Genomic DNA, 20,628 nt, shown 5'->3' on the forward strand with positions numbered 1-20,628 from the left:
ATCTGCACTCTTCTTCTGATGTGCTGCAGACTAAAATATCATCTACATATTGCATCACGATACTTGGCAAATCAATATTGCTTAAGTCCATCTGAAAATCTATGGAGACTCACAGTACCCCTGAGGTAATCTTGTGCTTTTTAACTTAGTCTGACGGAATGTAAATGACGTCAGATCTTGAGAATCTTTATGCAATGGGATTGAGAAAAATGCACTTTTCAAGTCAATCACAGTGAAATATCGTTCCTCAACAGGGATACTACATAGTATCGTTGCCGGATTAGGAACTAGAGCAAAGTCAGCCTCTACAATCTGATTGATTGGGCACATGTCTTGCATTAGACGCCACGACCCTCCCTTCGATTCTCTGACCAGATGCACTGCGGTATTGCAAGGTGACTCTGACGTCACTAAGATGCCCCAATCCATCATGGCAGATATTGTCTTAAAAATACCTTTATCTGCCTCTCGAAACATGAGATACTACCTTGCTCGAGGTAAGATTGCTCCTGGCTTCAATTTAATCTTGACTTCTCAAATCCCCTTCAATATGCCTACATCATAGGGGCCTGTAGTCCATAAAGAAACTGACACGTTCACCATATCATCATCAAAAAATGCAGGATGCTGTCGCATTATCATCATTTTCTGTGTAAACTTGCATCTTTCTGTCTGTATCCAATATGTAATATTCATTTCAAACACTACTTCGTCATCTGACGGGTGGTCTCTAAACAGATCCTTGTCGGTGACATCAGTCAATCTGTAACCCTCCCCAATAGCAATCACTTTACTCCATGGTCTGCTGTTATCATCAACTCCTGTAAGCATGGCTAACTCTCCTCACACTATAGCTGCTTGTAATCCTAAGGGAAAGGCATGTCCCCCCTCTTTATCCATAGGTATCTATAGCCTGAACAAAAATTCATCAGGTATTCTCACAGTCTTGCCCACTAAACCAGTTAGCCATGTTAACAAAATGTGTACCCCATAGTGAAAGACTTCTGGTTCTAATGATACTCCTCGTATGGCTATTTGCCCTGTAACTGTCATGATAAATTTGCTCACATTTAAATAATGTATTCCTGACTTTGAACACACTATGCCTTCATCAGTAAAAGAAATCGTCATGTGTAGTTCCATCATTAAATCTCGGCACAGTATATTAACTGGTGTCTGTCTTGAATACAACAATGGGACAGACATATCACATTCTTCTATAGAGACTGGCAATTTCTCAGTAAAAGGAACTCTACTTGTAGCTCCCGAGAAACTTTGAGCATTCATGGCATTTTCTGATAATGCACATTTTCCCTCCCGTATTCATGAGCGTGTTGCAACTGTGTCTACAAAAAAAGAAAAAGATTTGCCTCCTATACTGATGTCAACCCTCGGTTCCTCTTGAGAATTGAGAGTCATAGATACTACTGAACACATCAAGTCACCCAGTGAGCTGTCCTATTGTAGGTACATACTTATTTCCGTGCCCGTGAAAGGATTCCCACCCTCAATAGGGACACTCCCTATCCTAGGAGTCAGTAACTGTCCTGTATTTGCACTCTGCGGTATCGTCATGGGCGCGTGCTGTGACTGTCCTTGTGGTGGATTTAATGGTGCTTCCTGTGGTTGCAAAGCCTGTTGTATTCTCAGCGCTTGATGCACTGTCTGATCTTGGGCAACCCCGTCCCTATTTTGTGGGCTATTTGCAGGCGGATAAGCGGTCCCCCCTCTTGAGAACTGCCCATTCTGTACATACCCTTGGCTCCCACATGTTTGCTCAATATGCCCTGTCATTCCACACATCCAACACACAGGGGGAAGCCTTCTGACTTGTCCTCCCTACATGCTCTGATTATCATTCTGCATAGGCTGGTTATTCTGAAAGTCTCCCTGATTATTCTGGAAGCCCCTTCTGCGGAAGTCTCCCCTGCCTCTTGGTATGAATCCATTATTTCCCTGATCAAACTGCCATTGGTTATTCACCTGTGGCATGCCTACTGCTTGCTGTGATCCTGGCCCTTCTCCACTAGTTAACATCGCCCCTTCTTTGGCATATTTTGACAATTTATTCTGCACTAATTTAGCTTCCTCAGCCTTCCTAGCATCATCTTTCTTTATATTTTTCTCCTCCAACAATCGGCAATGATGCGCAATGGTCAACTGTATTTCTGGCCACGCTTTTGCCTCCATACCCGCCAGCTTCTTGGTCTGGCAGACCCTGACATAATATATGATAGAATACAGGTATAGATTTTCCCAACTGCTCCCGCATTTTCATCGACCACTCCTCTTGAAAATTCTGAATATAATCAAGAGGATCCTCCCCTTCCTGAATCTTACGTGTCATTATAGCTCCCATATCTGATGTATCAGGATACTGTACTCTAAGCGCTTCCCAGACTGCTGCTCTATAGTTATTAAATGGTGCTCCATCGTGTGCTGTGTTCTGTGCAGTGACACTTACGTACCCTGCTCTTGATCAAATGTCATCAGCCCTCTCCCCAGGTATAGCGGCTGGAAGACCTTTAATGTCTCCAATGGCTAACGTGTTTCCTCATGTAATTTTCTCTAATTCATGTATCCATTTCCCGGCACCGGAAGTTAAACTGGGGAGTTTACATCATAAATTATCCTTATCCATCTGTGGCCAAGGTATATACTATGGTCTGGCCCCTCCTTTTTCTAACAAGGGAAATTGTGAATCCCCAAAATCGCATTCATCTCCCATCGTCTGCCTGTCCATAGCAGGGAAAATAGTTCCACATCGACTTCTTCCCGGTAATAACCTTAGCCTGCTCACAAAGGGTGGCAAATTCCCCTCTCGCTGAGAGATCTTCTTGTGGGTTGATCTGGCTGTGGTAGGGGCTCTGGCGTCCTCGCTCATCTTACTTCCTTCTCTGTTTGGAAACATCCCTCAAGACCACAGCATCAGCTCTCTCCTCCCCACAAAAGATTTCTCGCTCTTCATCGGACATGTCTTGCCCCCAACTAGTGTGGCTACCATCTTTTTCATTTCTGTTCAACATGAGTTTGTCCAAAGACAAAGCTCTATGTTCAAGGCTGAACAGGCCTCCTTCTTTGCCTCGCGACTGTGCACTTTCAAATCGATCACCTTTCCCTTTATTTCTCGATTCACTCTTTGTCCTCATTTCTGAATAAACCTTATCGTTTTTATCTCCAATGCTTCAATCATCCTCTAAATCTAGTCTAGAGGGTCCTGACATTGGTTCTTGTGTTGGGAAGAACTCTTCTATGTCCTTGCAAGCCACTACATGCCACTACTGGACCAGGTTCCATTAATTCTTCCTCCATGCGATCAATGTCTTTACACTGGTTAAGCATCCAGTCTTCAAGAGGCGGGTCTTTCCGTTCCTCCTGGTACATCTTCCAAAGCTCTAGGCTAGCTAACTTCTTTTCTAGATTCTTTCCGTGTACGATGCATGCAACTGCTTTGGACAGTGATCCCCCTTGTGGCCCTGGCATGAACATTTTATCTGCTGTGCCCTTAACCCATTAGGCACTGTACTGTTTAAGCTTGGGTGCATGTTTTGGCAATTGTTTGCACAAATGTATGAGTGGTGTAATATCTTCCATCATGACTAGTCACAATCGAATGCCAATACTTATCGTTAATTCAGAAAAATAATACAATATGAGCGTGCACCAAACGTCGCAGCTCCAAGCCTCTATGTCATGTTTTATTTCAATCTACCTATCCAATGAACATCATTGGTCAACTAATAAATAAATAATGACATTTCAAATCTCAGTGTTTCCACCACAGTCTATTTCTTCCTTGTTTCTTCAATATTTCACTTCTTTACCACATACACATTATACAATATACAAACAGACTGACAAACTGACAAACTGGCTGGCCCACATATTTCTCCGTCAACGCTCCTCGTGACTTACTCTCGCCCCTAATAATGATTCTGAACGGAGTATCAGTTGTCCTCTTTAATGATCCTTGATCATTCGTAGCCTAGGTACATCCACTTGGACTCTAGAACAACTCCCTCTAAACATCAGTGACGTAGGATTCCGGGCTTATCATATGGATCACTCCTAGTCCGTATACCGGAAACTATGAAGCTCTTCGTTGTTACATCAAAAATACCCCAAACCATCCTTCTATTCTTTCCCCCTTATCCCATTATCACTTTCCCCATTCTGTGCCCATTCATTATTAGCCCGCTCTGTCAGTCTACTCACCATTTGCATTTTCGACTTCTGACCCTCTATATTTGTCTGCCTCCTCCTCAACCAGCCACTTCAACCTTTGGTCCGCTCAACTGCCTGTAGAAACCGGGAAGGGATTCTGTGAAAGAGGGACCCGTCCCACCTATCTCTTTAGTGACTTGCACGTTTTTACCAATGGCCGCTATCTACAGGGAGCTTCATGTTCTTCCAGCTAAATGGCAGAGGACATTCGATATTTCCGAGACCCTAAAAGTCTACTTGGTCGATGGATCCAAACCATCATCTCTGCTGCCATGTGAACCCGTGTACCCAACACAAGGTCCTTTAAGATGAGGCAGCAATAATTTGAGATAGATGGGGATGCAAAATATACTCAAATATCAATAATCACACTGACTCAATTGCAATTGTCTAAAACAGGGAGTACACCGAACATCAACAAATATGCGCTCAATCTTCTCACTCCGCGAGTTTCATAAACACATAGTTTATACAGTAAAAACTCATCATCGTTGACATCAATCTACGTGGCAAACTACAAAAACCTACTTGGGGAAAGTCATAGGCTTAGAGGGAACATCCAGGTATGTGTTCGATACTTGTCAGGGAAAGTGAATGGATCTCTAACATCAAGTGTTGCAACTAGGTCCTACTCTACTGCATGTCACTACAAACGTCATCAAATACACAACGTCCAATTGGTTGTATAAACTATAGGGCTCTCTGTTGCGTGTCCCTCTATAATTGGTTGGCACCCTTGTACCCCTCTGTAATATTCAACACGCTAGCAGCACACAGGCTGATACTTAGGTGCTGGTGGGCTGGTCATAACCATAGCTTCCCACCTAATTAGCATGCCATCTATCATCACTCTTGCTGTCTGCCAGTCAAATAGCCCTTTGAACATTGGCATTGGAAATGTTCTCTGCACCTGAGAATAGAAGGGAGTATAGGCATACTCTGTCTCTTGGTTTCGATACAGCTCGTCCCAGTATCTATTTTCATCCTTTCATGTGACTGCAGACCATGTTTCAGAGTCTTTCTGTATTTAAAATACTATTAAAAGATGAACCTCTGATGTTTTCAATGTTCTTGCTCCTCACCTCAGACAGGAGTTTGTTCTTTTCAGACGTTCTATAGCTACCGCATGAACATCCCGGCTCACAGTGGCCTTGACTTCATGGTGCTGTGCCAGTCAAGCCTTTCTCGAATTGACCTCCGTTATTTGGTTTCTAACTGCGCCACACTGAAAAAGCCTTTCTGTCCACAGGGCCTAAGCTCTGCTAAAGTGTGTTGTGGAATCATCCGTAGTACATATGTTCCTATGCATATACGTTTGGCTCATCGCCGCAATCGATTCACTACGTAGCTAGCCTAATGATTACTTTGTCTGCTCGCATTTACTGCATCTGTACATGTGTAAAATGACTGCATTTTCTTAATTGTTTCTGTAGCATGAGCATCTTCATCTGGAGCCCAAAGTGTTGCTCATCACTAACACCTCCTCCTTAGATCTTTATAGAATGTTTATGTTCTCTCACCTCGGCATCTCTTCTGGGTGCATCAGTCCTGCTTCATATGACCTCACCAGTCTTCGCTTTTGCACATTTTTCACACTTCCTCAGGGATTTCATTGAAATGGTCATCATATTGTCATGAATACATATATGGCTTCCTTAATGGGTACCTTACTTCCATGATTCTTTGCGGTATAGATATCTTCACTGGTACTGCGCTTGTCTCACACTCTGGCTCCCAATACATAGGCAAAAAGGGAGCAGTGCTTGAGATGGGGCTACTTGGCTGCTTCTCTACATAAGCTTTTTGTATCACTGGCACTGGTTAAAATGCAGAAGTGGATAGATGATGCGAATATATTGCATGCCACACAGACAGATTTTAGACCGGGGTCAAGCACAACCCATACCATCAGGCTATTGGATTCCTTGATCCAGGAGGCCACCAAAAAGTGGAGCCCCACGTTATATCTTATATTTGTCAACTTTTCATCAGCTTTTGATTCAGTGAACCATGTGATATTGTGGGAAAAACTGCACAAGTTGGGCTGTCCAAACGGGCTGCTGGATATAAACATTGTCTCCATTCTAATACAAGGGTACAGGTCAGGCTAGATGACTCAGGAACATTATCAGCCGAGGTAAAAGTCAACAGGGGGGTCAAACAGGGATGTACATTGGCCCCCTGTTGTTTAACCTGCGATTTTGACTGAGACTGGTTGCTCAGTAAAGACTGGCACTAGCCTAGTGGCCTGTAATCTTTACGTCGACAACTTGGTCGTAATGGACCTGACCTTAAATGGCGCTAAAGCTAAATTTAGGGCCCTGATGGAATACGTATTGAAAAATGAACTTGTTATAAAAATGAATAAAACAAAAATGATGTTAGTACCTGGTGGAAAGGTCTATTGGGTAAGCCTAGACTTTGAAGTGGGATACAACTGGAATATGTCAGTAGCTACACATATCTGGGGCTCAAATTGGCTTCCAGTGGCAATTATAATAACATCATAAAAGTTAAGGAACGAAAAGCCAGCCAATTAACGTATGCCATAAATAGGTTTGTCATACAATCTGCAGGCTGTACGCTAGAAGAAATTATCAAGTTGCACAAGCACAGTTTTGAACCTCCCATCTTTTATGGATTGGAAGCACTAGCCATGAGGGACCTAGCTTGGCTAGATGTACTAGATGGTCTCTTCTGGAGAAAGATTCTAAGTATCCCACCGGCGACGATTTGAAACTGGTGTCTTTAAAAGCCGAGGCCTCGATTTGCAGGGGTTTGCTGTACCTGAAGCTAAGAAGTATTCCAGAGTGTCCATTATTGAGTAAACTGCGGCATGGCCACGAGATGGTTAGAAGAGGGGGAAAAAGAAAAAGTTATCGAGATTTCAACAAGGAATGTTTCCATTGTTAGGCTGGGTGCCAGTCAGATTTTCAAAAAGCTACCCAGTACAAGACCCTGAAAGACATCTATACAAAAAAGATGGAAAACTGGGACTGGGTAAGAAACTACACCCACCAGCAAAAACTACAAAACTATAGACACGTTACTGGTGTATCACATAAATATCTAAAGACACAGGCTTACCATGTCAAAAGTCCCATCCCGTTGGTCCGAGACTTTAGATTGCACCTCTGCATAAATCAACTCCCGCTGTTAACAATCCAGGGCGTATATAAAGATATTCCTACAGGTCAACAAACCTGTCACATATGTAAAAACTCAGAAATGCTAGAGACTGCCAGGCACGTCCTTACTCATTGTGCCACAATGTGCACGTGGTACATGTGTTCTCTGGGCGATTTTGTGAGTCATTACATTTCCATTAGAACCAAAGTTTTTTGGCATTACTGTTTAAATTCAGACGCAGAGTCCGTCCAGATAGCATTGTACCATTTATGGTGTCAGATAAAAAACTGCTGGACTATCTGGGCTAGTGGAAGAAAGCAGTATGTCTTAAAGAAACTATAATTATAGTTGTGATAATTATAATTATAATTGTATTTCAATATTAACTTTGTTTTGAAGAACGCAGCACTGTAACGTATTGCATTGTATTGTGCATTGTGTGTTCTGTATTTTGTAAGAAAAACGGCACACCAATTGGGCCTGGAGTAGCGATACCTTGTAAAGGCAAATGTAAAATGACAATGAATGAACCAGAGGACATTTACTGAAGTGTTCTGATGAAAAAGTAATGTTTTAACATTGTTTTCCCATTGTATCAAGGTGAAGAAGAAGTTGATGAAATAACTTGATTCGATTTAAATCTATTTGAATGACAAATGAAATGATTTTGTAAAAGTTCATTATTTCAGCTAAAAACAAATACATTATTATAAAAATATCTACTTGATTATTATCACAACAGACGGTTTTAGCATACTACAAAATACAACAGCTTCAAAGAAGACAAAGGGATGCACTCTGGATACTGACAGGAGGGTAGTTGGAATAGTAAGTAATCTCAATAGTTCAAGGATACTGGGTTTCAACACAAAGAGTGAAATGTGTCATAAAATGTCACCAGGGGCCTTTAGAGAAGGACCAGGGGGACAGAACCACAATGTACCTTGTGCTGTAGGAGTTCTTGGTGTTCGACCGGATCGAGTAGGTTTCTGGGTACTTTGCAGCTACCGCAACAGAGTTAAAGACGTGAGACAGCTGCAGGTATCAGGCAGCAGGCAGTTCTGTGAGCAAAGCTGGATGGATGACTGCAGACTGGCCTATACAGCGGCTCTGGGTCAGAAATTGTTGTCTCAGTGCTAGTCAGCAGTTCTGAAGCACTGGTCGAGGCGTCTCGGTTGGCTTTAGTGACTGCAGCATAACAACAGTCATCAGTGCCGTCGGTTCCAGCTTGAGGGGCTTGACTGGCTCGAAAATGTCCTTTAAGGTGGATGTCAGTAGATGCTTGTCGACTCACTCCTCTTAGCTTCTTCACTTGGCTTGTGTCATTCTTTATGGCGGACGGGCCAAAGTTGAGGAGAATGTAGCAGGCAGTTGCCTTGTCCTTGGTTTGATTCAGAGACTCTCTGGCATTTCCCACTTGGGAAGCATGCTGCAGAGCCTAGCAGGGCACGCTGTGTGCTGCTGGGTACCGGTTCTGGAGCTGCTGGATGGTCCTCTGGATTCGGTATCTCCCTCTGTTCCTTGGCAGATGTTTAGGAGAGGGATTTTGCTTCACTCCTGGAGGTCCTCGCCTTCCTTCACTGGCGGAAGACGTAAGGCAGAATGTACCTTCAGCCAGTATCCAACAATGAGTTGTTCTTCGGCTTCTGGTGAAGCCTTCAAATGATTTGCCAAAAGAGGGGCTTGGCCCTCTTTTAAAGCCAAATGGACCACAGGTATTGGTGTAGGCTAGACCTACCTAAACAAACTAATCTTGGGTCTCCTCAAACAATGTACTGTATGTGTGAGGTCATAACCAGAGTGCCTTGCAACAGAAAAGGTAAAGGTGTGAAAAGATATACTACTAAGTCCCACCCATCTTCTTGTCTGTTGTGGGTCAAAGTGTCTCGCTGGTTAATGGAGCTCTCTGTGCTTCCTGATTAAAGCAGCTGGTTTCCTTGAAGCTCTGACGAGAGCAGACTTTCTGGCTCTGTCAAACCACCTACTTCTGTAAACACACAGTCCCAGACATGACATTTCACTGTCAATCAATACTGAGGGTGGGAGCCGGCATCAGGTTGACACAGTTGCATATGAAAGGTTGTTGGAGTTTCCTGTCTCCTCTTTTGTTAGCCTCAGAAGACAAGCGGGAACCCCTTAATGTGAGGCACTAAGGGTAGAACAACATATAATTACACAAATTCACCACAACATAACTTCTTTTTTTTTTTTTATTTCACAGTTTTTTGCATTATAATTATAATTGAATGCCTAAAGCAAAATCTCTTGACTCACACTTTAATCGTCGATCAAAATCAATGAATTGGTTATTGCTTTACCATTTTAATGTTTGCATCAATAATTTCACACAAATATACATGTTTCACATATCATACTAATATGCACATTTTACATTTCTCATTAAACCCCTTGGTATTTATCATTTTTCATATCAGCGGGACAACCTTTGCATTTACACATTTGAAAACAATTCTACTGTGAGTCCTAAGTGCTGTTTCCACAGCCACCATCACTGTTTGAGGTCGAACCCACTAGTAAACCATAAAAAACACAATTGCCTACAAGTCTACGTCTCGTATGGAAATCTTTCTTAGCTAATTCTGTTCCTTTATCCGTGGATTGTTATTCAGTGGACCTATAGATGCACTGCCTTCTTCAGGACCATGTCTTGTATATGGACGCTAGAAAGCAACAACAGTTGTGTGTGAACGTATTTTGTTGGTTAAAAACTTTTAAAATCTAGAATGACTAAAAAAGTCATTTACTCAGAGCTTCTCATATTGTGTGACCTAATCACTATAATACTAACCTTGATTAGTATGTTTAATCTCCTGTTCTCAATTTGTTATGGCGTTGTACTTCCTGTCTCTTGTATTTGACCTATTGACAATGATAAGCACATAGAATTGGTTGCTCCACAGGGTCTGTTGTGTGCAAGTACAGTTTAGCCACGTATTAAACAAAATCTCTTACCCTATCGTTGGCTCCTTGTGGGAAGTCTCTTTGGGTAGTGTAAGGGTCTTCAAAGTGGTGGACAGGGGTGCCATTCTATCTACCACATTTGTGTGTGGCAGCGTTTGCTGCTCAGCCTTGTATCTACAAAAATAGACAAATATGTTTGATTTTTGATTTTTCCTTTTTGATTTGTATTAATATACTACCAGAGCTTAACCATGGATTTGATTGGGCGTGTTCCTAAATCACCTAGTTGAATCTGCTATTGCTGACATACAAAAGAATTATAGTCTGCCGGGTTTATGCCTGGTAAAACGGGTATGTCATCAATCTGGTTGAACCCGGATATCAAACTGAACAATAAGACCTTGTTCTGGCCAGAGTGGTTCGCAGCAGGGATTGTTAAAGTTGAAGATGTTTTCGATGGGACCGCTTGGAAAACATTTCGGATTTTGAAACTAGAGTTTGATTTACCTACAGGTACTTATGGCGAATACAGAAAGTTAAGGAGAGCTGTGAACATTCGATCTTTGGTTATCTCTGATTTGGCTCTAACTATTCAACAGATTGGCAGAAGTGATCATTCAGCATCTAAAATGTATAAAATGTTGAGTGGTTTCACTAATGCTAATGCGAAGCTCCAGGACAAATGGTCTTGCTATCTGAGAGAAGAGATGACTGCAGAGAGGTGGAGTGACTTATGTAGGAATATTAAAATAATGTTCCTGAATGTTGGAGAGAGATCCAGACAAGTAATGCTCTTGAATAGAGTTTTCTGGACACCAGTAAGACTTAAGGAACGAAATTTAACAGAGCCAGACAGCTGTTGGGGATTTGGTCACTTTCGTGGCACTATGGAACACATGCTATGGGAGTGTCACAGGGTGAGGAATTTCTGGTCGAATGTGACAAGTATGATGAACAAGGTTGTCAATGCAGATTTGGAATTTGACTTTGAAACTCTAATACTGGGGGAATCCACCATGCTGGACGATTTAGGGAGACATCGATAACATGGATTTTACGTGGGGCTATGATGGCGAAAAAACTGATCCTGAGAAATTGGAAATCAGATGTTGACCCGACATTGAACATGTGGATGGAGGAGATGTATCGCACGAGCAATATTGAAAATGTGATATATTCTGTGAATGGGGAAGGATGTATTTTTGATAAAATATGGAAGGCCTTTTTGGGTAAGGGTTAGTCAGTCGTTGGAGCTTCCTGTGTCGAGTTTACCTGTATTCAGATAAGTAGACATGCATGTTTCAATTTACTCATTATAATGTTCATGTCTTTTGCTTCTTGGTTTGTTGCTATGCCAAAGTTTTCTAGAAGGTTGTTTTCAGGTCAATGTTATGAATTGCTATTGCTTTTTGACTTTTGCATCACACCTTTTCTGCTCCCTTTGATTGATTTATTTATTATTATTATTTTTATTATTATTATTATTTTTGTAAATATATATATATATATTATTATTATTTATTTATTTTAATGAATTTTAATATATTTTTCATTATTATTGTATGGATAATTGTCTATTGTATCTCTTTGTTACACTGATTTCTTCTGTTAATATCAAAATATAATATATATAAATAATATAAATATATAAATAATAATAAATTGGTTTAAAAAAAAAAAGAATTCTATAGTACCTGCTGCTTTATTCATCCGTGGGCCGGGGTCCTTGGGTTATTGTTATTCTGTTGACATTCCCCTTCTTGTGGTTTATTTACCAACTGTTTGTAAGCTGTAGTGGGGTTATATAAAGAAAAATGAATAGACGCTGTGTCAAAAAATTGTTGTTCCTCATTGTAGGGGGATTTAGTGGCAGAGCAATGAAATTTACTTTAAGAAGATGTCTGCTTCTCCCGATGGAGCGGATCCTCACAGCGGGATGCTTTCAATGTACACTCGCCTGCAGAGCTGCTTGGCGCACGCGTCTCCTTAAATTTATGAGGTAGTGTCATATTGCCAAAGGCAACGTTGATACTGCACAAATATTGTGTGTGCATTGCCTGGTGTTGCCTAGCAACACGTGGCATTTACCACGCTGAAATCTAGTGGGCCACAACCACACTGTGTAGCCACTGGCTCATTTGGGCCAAAGGATGTATCTAAATATAGATGAAAGTCAGTCTATTTGAATCCATTGAAACATCATAATCCCTAGCAACCGCTGGCGCTGTTCGCGTTGCTCATGAACCAATGCACGGTTGGCAGAGTTGTTGGAGTGCCACTGCTCCCCGCGTCCTTGGGGTATGAAATGTCTGCCAATCGCTAAACAGGTTTCAACCTGCTTTAAAGTTAGTTGTACATCCCACCATATTGTTTCATACATTTTGGTGCACCACAGGGTGCGCGCATGAGCTCTAAATGGTGTCAGATTGCATAGCAACCAGACTCCCTCATTGTGCTAGTTGTGAGGAGGCAAATTCGGCGGTGTATTGCACTGCTGGTATTTAGCCAACATGAGGAGAGAGTCCTGTACAGCGTGGACATGAACTCCCCCTGATATTCGATTTGTGATTCCACCATGTTAAAGGAACTAGTGTGTTGGGTACTACATTGCCTGGCATTAGATTGCGTACATGTGTAGTGCTATAGTATCCCTGCGGTGCAGCCTCTTTATGTCTCTCATCTTAAGTTGAATGTCAGGCTGTCGTGATCATCCATTACTTAGACACTGTATAGTGTGTTCCCTTATTGATAAAATGGCCGTCGGACCCTGTAGTTGCATATTTCTCTCAGGCAGGTTGATTCAGAGTGAGGGCATTCATATATACGATCCTCAAATATAGTATTATCTACCCTGACATAAACTGGTGGAGGCTGCCAGTCCTATCTTAATTGCAAAAGCCCCAGAGAGCTGGATCCATCTCAAGGGACTTGGAGGTTGGTCATAGGATCATGCAAAAGTTAGTTCCTCTTTTAGTCCTGTCACGTTTGTGCCCAATTTGAGAATCCACCATGACTCCTTATGTAGGAGTGTCATTGTGCTGTTGGCGGAATGTCTTACTAGATCTATGATCCACCAGACCATATCATCAGAAGTGTGTTGGAAGCTTGTGTAATGTGATACAAGTGTAGCTGATTGTGGTTTGCATCTAGTGCAGGAATGGTGCTCCTCTATTCCTTTCTGCACTGGTCTTGATGTCTGTCCAATGTATCTCATGCCACAAGGGCACTGTATACAATATACCGCATTGGACGTCTTACAGTTTGTGAATTGTTTTAAAGTCCATGGTCTGCCTTCGAATGTGAAGGTATAGAATTTCTGTGTGAATCTGCATGCATAACATGTCCCGCAAAGATGGTGTCCCACTTGTCTCAAATTCCATAGTGTTGTTTTATGTGTTTGCTTTTGGAATTGAGCAAGTGTAAGATGTTCATTCATGTTTTTTGATAATTTTAGGAACATTCTCACAAGTGGTTCGTCTGGTAAAACCAATTTTACTAGCGGCCAGAATATCTGGATGACATTTTTTATCTGGGGAGTATTTTGGCAATAAGTGTTGACACTTGTAATTTTTGGTCGCTTTGTTGCATCTGTCTTTCCTTACTTGTCAAAAATTCTTCCATTGGAGTGAATCTTGCCCTCTTTCTCAATTAGCGAAATATTTTTCTTGGGTAGCCTCTTGCTTTTAATCTGTCAGTCAGATTCTCAGCATGGACCTGGTGATCAATAAATCGTGCACAGTTACGTCGTATCCTCAGAAATTGGTATCACGGTCCATACCCCCAAACATCAGGTGCAGACCAACATGCCCAGGACTTTGAATTCCATGGGGGCCTTAAAGTCCACAAAGGGTCTCACAGGGGCCTCTTGGACTTGGTCCTGGCGCCGTTGGCGCCAGGCTCATACTGCCATCACCAGCATAACAAGTTTCAAACCCAGTGAAGCACGTGTAAACCAATCTGAAGCTGGCTGAAGGAACTATTTTCCTAGGGAACTATTTGATTGGGTGTGGTTGCTGGGACTACTTTTCCTAAGGACTACTTTCTGAAGACTATATAAGCCATGCCCTTTGTACAGAACACGCTTCACGTTATTCTGCACTCCTGCAGCGTAACGCTCACCATGTCTGCAAACTCCAAGCCAGTCTTCAGCCACGCCCGTCCAGTTGTTTCGAGATACCTGCAGGGGAGAAGGAGAGAAAAGAGAGCAGAACAAGACACTTACCTGATTCTCCATCTCGGTCATCCTGGAGTCTTTGTTGCTGCCAAGCTGAAAGAGAAAGGACACCAGGTTAGCTGCGCAGACCACGCAAGCTACATCGCGATTCAGCGCAATGCTAATACTTACAGAAGCCGGCTCATTCCAGCGGTCCATCGGAGCACCACCACGCGATCGCCGCCCATCATCTGATCGCCGCTCCAAGGCTGCCACCCCTGTAAAAACATAAAGAAGACATCAGGTTAGCCGCGCAGTGGGGGAAAGCCTCATTTAGACTTAAATCTTGCGCAACGCCACTACTCACCTAAAGACAGCAATTCCTCGCGGACCGCAATACATCTTCACGCAAATTCTGTTCTGGGGATTCCACACCTGCAAAATGCAAAGAACAGCAGATTAGTTGTGCAGAGAACAAGACCGTGGGGAAAGACTTTCATATAGCGCTGGCGCAAAACTTACCTTGGAAGCCAGCTACCATTCCTGAAAAGGACCTCGTTCCATATTAAGCACAAAGGGAAACCTGTAAGGCAAAGCACAGGAGTGGACTTTACAACTTGAACTCTTAAGCAATCCATTCCAATGGAAAGAGACTTACCTATTGAGTCACATTTGTTTGGAACTCTGCAGGATCAGTGAAATAACTAGATCCTAGAACTACTACGCACCCCTGCATACTGACGCAGGACAGAGAGCCCGCCTTTCAAAATAAAGAGGCACACCTGCTTTTGTGATGAAGTCAGAGGGGGGACACAAGGAACTACTCATCACAAGAACGTCCTGCTCAGTTCGGCGCCCCCGTGGAGATCAGGTGAGTGTAACATTTGGCCATATGGTAGGTTTTGTTTCAGGGTCAAGGGATGATAACTTCCGTATTGCAGTAGTGTGTTTCTATACATGGGTTTCTTGAACAGTGAGCATTTCAACTTCCCATTGTCAATGCTGATGTACAGGTCCAAAAAATGAATCTCCTTCTCACTCATGTGCATCGTAAACTTCCTATTGCATCTCCAGATGAAAATAATGTCATCTATAAAACGTTTCCATTTGTAGATGTTTTCTACATAAGGGTTGGTGTTTGTGAAGATATGGTTCTCTTCGAATCATGCCATGAAAATCATAGCAAGGCTGGAGGCAAATGTTGCACCGATTGCAGTTCCATTCACCTGTTGATATAATGCATTATCAAATTTGAAGAAATTCTTCGTAATTGATTTGTCTTGTAGATCTATTATAAATTCAATTTGAATTCTTTGCTGGAGATCATGCAGATTCAGTTGACTTTAAACACATTCTAGGGCTTGTTATATCCATTGTTACTAGCATTTAATTTGAGGGATTGAATGGTTCTCCCTCAAAGCATACATTGGTTGCCATAGTGTTTCATAAATATGAGCGGGCTAGAAGGCTTATTGCTTTTAGGAAATAGTCAATAAATGTATTGACTGGTTCCAGTATTGAGCCACATCCTGAAACTATTGGGCGACCTGGAGGGTCATTAGGATCCTTGTGGATATTGGGGATGGCATAAAATAGAGGCATCCTCCCTTTGCGACTGTTCAGGAAGTCGTATTCCTTTTGTGTTATCCATTCCCTCTTTCTGCCTATTTGAGTGGCTTCCAATATTAGCTGTTTTATTATGGGAGTGGTGTCCCTGTCAAGGGTAAGGTAGTTTTCTCTTTGATTTAAAAGTGTCATTATCATTGACAGGTATTGTTCTTTACTTTGAACCACGATGCCCCCTCCTTTGTCCGCTGTATTAATAACAAGTTCTTAATTTGAGTTTAAACATTTGAGTGCCTGTCTTTCTTGATTGGTAAGATTGTGTCCGATCTTAGGTTTCTGGGTTCTTAAATGTTGAAGTTCTTTTAAGAAACATCTCTCAAATGTGACCACCTCCTTAGACATTTGGCTCTCCATTTGACTGAAAGCAGATTTCAGGCAGAGGCCTGCATTTTCAAGATCAGCTGAGTCTTCTTGATATAGAAAAATACTTTTACTCTAATCGTTCTAAAACAAAATCTAATTTCTGACTCAGCTGCATGCCAATTTTTTGGATTTTTAGGGATGAAAGAGAGCCATTTGGATAGTACTGCCAATTCATCCTTGGTGAGTATTGTGCTAGACAAATTGAACACTGGGATTTCAGTATTTTGTTCTACCATCTCATCCTGCCCCTGTAGGGGTCGAACGCTCTCAGTCACGGGTTCCAATATGAACCTGTTCATTGGTAACCCCTTTGATGTCCTCTGGAGCCCTCCGTGACTAAATAAGTTCTACGGCGTCACCTATTTGTATATTTGATTGAACTGATTGTATTGCCAAGGGTCGTTCTCTGTAGAGTCTGAGCTAGATGATCCTGAGAAAGTGACCCACCGTCTGTGAGCTCTTGGTGGAAAATATTGTGGCTGTGTTCCTGTCCTATTCCTATTTCTAGCCAATTATCAGCCAATAAGGAAATGCTGTCTCTAATTTAAATTCTTTTATATCCCTTGCTAGCTTGGGGGATTTTTTTGTTCAATGTGATTGCCTTAAAGTGGTCTATTTCAGTGTTCATTTCTCGCAATTTCTCTTTTGTATTACCAAGGGCTGTAATGTTGCAGAATTTCTGCTTCTCGATGTCAAGTTCCCTTTGTATTTTATCACTGGTTTGTAGTGCTGCTGTTATCATCAGGAGCATCAGATCTTGGCTACAATTTATTGCTATTTGACTGAAATTTGTTCAAGATCATCAAAAATAGGGCTGGTACATTCCTGACTACCAGGCCTTCCGGTATTATGTTCGCCTTAAGGTATTCCCTAAGGAAGTGTCCATGTACCTCAGTTCTAAAACATTTATTTTTGTTTTCAATAGATCTTCTCTTGATATACCTCTTATACATATAGTATTGGATCCTGTGGGGTAAAGAAAAGGATGGCCCCCCAAGCATTTCCAGAGTTTGTTCCTACATACAGCTATGGGTGTTACTTTCAGCCATTTAGTACTTTGTAGTGTGTGTGTCTCTTCAGTGATTCTCTCAACCCCGGTATTGCCAAGTGTAATTTTTCACATACATTTTCCCTACATGTAATGGAAGATCTCGGTACAGGGCAAGATTATCTTATTTTGAAGGTCTTTGACCCTCCTGGTTAATCTCAATTCAATTTAATTTATATCAATTTCCCTAGAACAGACAAGGTCTGAGTTAATAGTCGTAAGACAAGAGGGAACCCCATAATGTGAGGCACTAGGGATAGAACAACATATAATTGTACATATGCACCTCGATATAACATCTTTTTTGCTTTTCTTATTTTTTCAATTTCACTGTTTTTTGCATTGAATGCCTGAAGCAACATTTCTTGACTCGCCCTTTAATCATCGATCAAAATCAACTTATTGGTTATTGCTTTACCATTTTAATTTTTCAATCAATCATTTCATGCGAATATACACATTTCACATATAATACTCTTATGCTCATTTTATATTCCTCATTGGACCCCTTGGTATTTATAATTTTTCATATCAGGTGGACAACCTTTGCATTTACAAATTTGCAAACAATTCTACTGTGATTCCTACGTGCTGTTTCCACAGCCACCATCAGTGCATGAGTTAGAACCCACTAGTAACCCATGAAATACCATTATGAATTGCATCCAGGTCTACGTCGTGTATGGAAACATTTCTTGGCTTATTCTCTTCCATTGTCCTTGGTTCGAAGTCTCAGAGGATAAATAGTTGTACCACCTTCTTCAGGAACATGTCTCGTGTAGGGACCCTGAAAAGCAACAACAGTTGTGTGTGAACCTACTGTGTTGGTTAAAAACTTTTAAAATCTTGAACAACTAAAATGGTCATTGAGTCAGAGCTTCTCATATTGTGTGATCTAATCACTATAATACTAACCTTGCTTATTACGTGTATCCTACTGTTCTCCTTTTATTTTGGCTTGGTACTTCTTGTGTCTTGTATGTGACCTATTGAAAATGATAATCATATAGAATGTGTTACTCTAAAGGCTCTGCCCATGTGGGCCTGTTTGACTGTTTGAATTAAACTATGATTATTATGTGAATGCAGCCACCAATTACAGGGCTCAACAAAAGGACAGGATGGATCCATGGAGCCTTTGTTAGTTAATTAGGTTAGCCATGGCAGGGGGAAGGTTTGGCCCTCACCCTTCTGGAGATGCAACTAAATATGACAGATGGTACAGCGCCTGTAGGATGTGCCCACCAGAGTACACAGGTCTATGCGTATGTCGTGCAGTGAGCATAGAGAAATGTGTGCAGATTGGCCGCCCCACCCATTTTCCAGAGATTTATCTACCACCATTCAATTTCATTTAAAACTTCAAAAAAGGCCAAGCGAGCGAACACCCACTGTGTGGATTGTCGAATTCTTTGCATGCCCCCCATTCTCAACATGTGAACCACCACCCTACTAAGGGTCTGGTTCATCATCAAGGCAGAAGTACCAGCTGAGGCCATATGCATTTCCATGCTGGTAGCTTGGCTTGTGCTGGATGTCCATATCTAATCCCTGTAGGGATTAGGCCCAACGCAAAAGCTTGCATGGCCATTAACCATCAAAGAGGCTGGTTGTCGTTCTGGATTGTAAAGTGCGACCAATAGATGAAGGGTTTCAGCTTCTTTATGGCCCACACGACTGTGTAAGCCTCTTTTCTACAACAGCTCAATTACTTTCCCTTGTTATCAATCACCTGCTAATGTAGGCGGCCGGTTGCTCTAACCCTTGAGAGTTTCGCTGAGCTAGCACTGCTCCTATCCCAGAATCACATACGTCTGTCTGGATAATGAACTCCTGACCATAGTCTGGCACTTTCAGAACTGGAGCCCTGCCCAATCCATCCTTTAAATCCTGAAAGAAGGTTTGACAGGCAGCGGTCCAAGTTATATTCTTCAGCATTTTCTTGGAAGTTACATTATTCAGGGGCATGGCAATGGTGCCATACCACTCGATGAATGACCGGCAGTACCCGGTGAGACCTAGAAAGGCTCTGAACTGCATCTGTTTGGTGGGCGTGGCCCAATCCTTCACAGCCTGCACCTTTGCTTTGAGAGGTTGTTTCTTACCTCCACTGATTAGGTGGCCTAGGTAAGTCACTTTGCCCTGCTCTATGTGGCACTTTGCGGACTTGATAGTCTGACCTACATTCTGCAGCGCCTGACGCACTTGTTTCAGGTGGGATAAGTGATTCTCCCAGGTGTGGCTGAACACAGCAATGTCATCTAAATAGGCGAGACTGAGGCTTTGCAGCCCAGAAATAACCTCGTGAACCATCCGCTGAAATTTGTTAGGGGCATTCCTCAATCCGAAGGGCATCACAGCGAACTGATAACATCCTTCTGTGGTTGAGAATGCTAGCCTCTCTCTCACTCCATCTGTCAAATTAACCTGCCAGTACCCTGCCATGAGATCAAAGGTATGCATGTACGTGGCAGTGCTGAGCTTGAAATGAACTCAGGTGCCGGAGAAAAGGGGTGAGCATCTGTCTTTATTACAGAACTGAGCCCCCTGTAGTCCACACAAAAGTGAACCTCAGACTTTCCACATCTGGTCCTTTTAGGGGCCAGTACCACTGGGCTAGCTCGGGGGCTGTGGTATGGCTCTATCACTCCTGGGGACAACATCTTTGAAACGTCCTGATGGTGTCCCTGCCCTTATCGGACATCCAGTGAATGCTACTCTTCAACAGCTACCGGTCTACAGTGTTCACATCATGTGTGCACCAATCTGCGTGACCTGGGCTCAGCGAAAACCGACCTGCAAACTATTCCAGTAAACAGTGACAGTTGCCGTTCTAACAGGTCCGTTACAAGGTTGACACTTTCAACTGACCCATTCGTGGCTTCAGTGTTCAGGAGGTCTGGGAGGGAATCAGTCTCCTCCTCAGTCTCTCTGTCAGTCACTAAAACCATGACCAAGTCATCCCGGCTATAATGGGGTTTTAGTCGGTTGACGTGAAAGACCCTGCACATCTGTTGGTCCTTTCACCTCAATGAGATAATTCACCTAACTGATTTTTCCAGCACAGAGTAAGGCCTAGTCCACTTGTCCTGAAAAGGCACTGACAGGCTCCATAACCCATACCCACTGGCCTGGAGAATAGACTGTCACTGTGCCTTCGGGT

This window comes from Ambystoma mexicanum, chromosome 3p (genome assembly GCF_040938575.1).
Source record: "Ambystoma mexicanum isolate Mex_15411 chromosome 3p, UKY_AmexF1_1, whole genome shotgun sequence".
In the NCBI taxonomy this organism is placed as follows: domain Eukaryota; kingdom Metazoa; phylum Chordata; class Amphibia; order Caudata; family Ambystomatidae; genus Ambystoma; species Ambystoma mexicanum.